General features: G+C 30.3%; 1 long non-coding RNA gene across 1 annotated transcript; it reads right to left on the minus strand.

The window, feature by feature from the left end:
* Window positions 1–207: 207 nt before the first annotated feature.
* LOC143075637 (uncharacterized) lies at window positions 208–2069 on the minus strand. Its single transcript, XR_012978380.1, has 2 exons — window positions 1878–2069; window positions 208–412 (listed from the first exon to the last, which is right to left on the minus strand). It is a non-coding gene; the product is annotated as an uncharacterized LOC143075637 (long non-coding RNA).
* Window positions 2070–2446: the final 377 nt, after the last annotated feature.

Consider the following 2446-nt stretch of genomic DNA (forward strand, 5'->3'; position numbering starts at 1 on the left):
TAATTTAGCACGCCAGACGCGCGTTTCGTCTACATAAGACTCATCAGTGACGCTCATATCGAAATATTTAAAAAGCCAAACAGGTAAAAGTTGAAGAGCATTGATGATCCAAAATTACAAAATATAAGGAAGACAATACACATACATTTTAGATATCTTTTTATAGATATATCATCATCACAAAGAAGAAATAAAAGAAAAGCACGATTCATCTTTTACAAAAATTTATTTTCTTTTCTTGAATCCCATTCAGTTATTCAACGAATTTATTTCTTGCACATCAGTTTTTCATTCGATGCCGCTGCAGAAGACCCTATACCATTATTAGTGTTGCATGAACAGCGGTTTGCTCCATCGAGGCATTCAAACCCGGCTCCAACTTGATAAACAACTCCACCATAACTGCAAGTGCCTATTTATTGAAAAAGATATAAATAAAAAATAAATAAATTACATTTTAATAGAAAAACAAAGGAAATTGGGTAAGCATTCATGACACAAACACTGTTCATACACAGGAAAAAAAACAACAACAAAAAACACACAAAAGCAAAGACACAGAGATTTCGTTGCTGTTTTTCAACTCAAAGTGACAGTGAGGCAGGCCTTCAACACGGAGCAAAAAACCTGTTGCACCGACTTGAGCGGAATTCTTTGTCAAAATGTTCTGGATATGCATGTTATATAACAAATGGTATTTGACTTACAAGTAAAAAGATTTAGTAATGTAACTGTTCACAATTGTATGAGGACAAACACGAGGGAATAGGTTTAAGCGTTCAACAAGAGTCTTGTTTTTCAAAATATTTAACTATGAAAATCATCCTCTTCTTTTGTTATCTAATTCAAAGTTTAGGGAAAATTCGATTAAAAACCTGACGTTTTCCATCCATGATGCCATAATTGCGTTTTTGGCAGTATATAAGTTTTTGTGAAAAATACAATATATTTTAGTCTGAAATAATTTAATAAAGGTTTTGTAAAGTAATTTTTTCTAACGAATTTAAAGACTTCACATAATAAATTACATGTCAGATAGTTTTACTAGCCTAAAATGTAGGGTAGATGCATGTACCGCTTAATTATTTAAATTATCATTCGAACAACATCTTTCTTTAGCTGTATTTGTGAATCCTACACACAAACATGGGTAAATAAGCAATGTTTATAATTTGTATAGAAAACTGGAATTCATGCGTTTTTTCATGATTATTCATAATACTTTGCGTATTCACATAAAAATATACTTTATTTAGTAAAACACAAAATTTTAAGACCGATTATGACCTTAATGCACCCGTTGTAAAGCCTATCAATAATAGTAAACATATGAAGATATAAGAGTTCCAAGTGCCATGTACATATAATACAAACCACAAGATTGCTGATTGACCTTAGATATAGTATACTATACTGTAAATTCAGATTTGTTTTAGTGTATTCAGTATTGCGATTTGTCATTTCAGATTGAAATGCGATTTTAATTTTTGCGACATTATGAAAAATTCTGTTTAATTCCTATAAAAAATTCAAAATATGAGCTTAAATTATTACAATTATAACCCTGTCGCATTTCGCAATAATAAAAATATCGCAATAATTTCTGAATTTACAGAAAGTAAAACTCTTTCCTATACTGGTACTCCTGACATTTTTGTGAAGAAACCTTGGTCCTATGGAAAATTAAAGACAGCATGTTGATATCTAGACCACCTTTTGTTATATGTGTATCGTTTTGTTGCTGTATTATTGGAGTTTGATTAACACTTCTTAAAATTTATATGCAATAAGTAGTCAAATATAGTTAAAAAATATTTGCCAAATGTCGGAAATTCTGTGCCAGAACTGATTAACGATGTATTGAAGATGAAACTGACCTGTACAATATGAACATTTTCCATCCTGGGTAGGGCTTGCGCAATTCGTTGCTGGACACGTGAATTCCCTACAATACACATGTTTCCCTCTCGTCAAACAATACCGGTCACCATTTGTTAGAAGAGGTTGACTTTCTCCAACTCGATACTTTATGCATCTTCCATATTTTTCACTCCCTAAATAAATACATTTTTAAACTAATTAATTCCAAAAAGTAGAATCAAAAAGTATGGCAATTTAATTCACCATCTCTAATGACTTTTTAAAGTCGGGTAGTATTGGTTGATCAAGAGTACCAACGATTGATATTTGAAAATTCAAAGGTTATCCATGTAAGACAATTCATAATAATTACTATTCAAATTATTACAAATTTGAAAGAAGTTACACATTTGTATTGAAATTTTTGGAAATCAATCTAAATATAGTATACTAGTCAACAAAAGAAACGATACAAGACTTTTTTTCAAATTAAAGATAAAGTTTTCCGTTCATTGGACCAATATTGAAGGTAGTAATACTTAATCATTATGGAAATATAAATCCGTTTAAACAAAATATTTTTTTG

This window comes from Mytilus galloprovincialis, chromosome 5 (genome assembly GCF_965363235.1).
Source record: "Mytilus galloprovincialis chromosome 5, xbMytGall1.hap1.1, whole genome shotgun sequence".
NCBI classification, from domain to species: domain Eukaryota; kingdom Metazoa; phylum Mollusca; class Bivalvia; order Mytilida; family Mytilidae; genus Mytilus; species Mytilus galloprovincialis.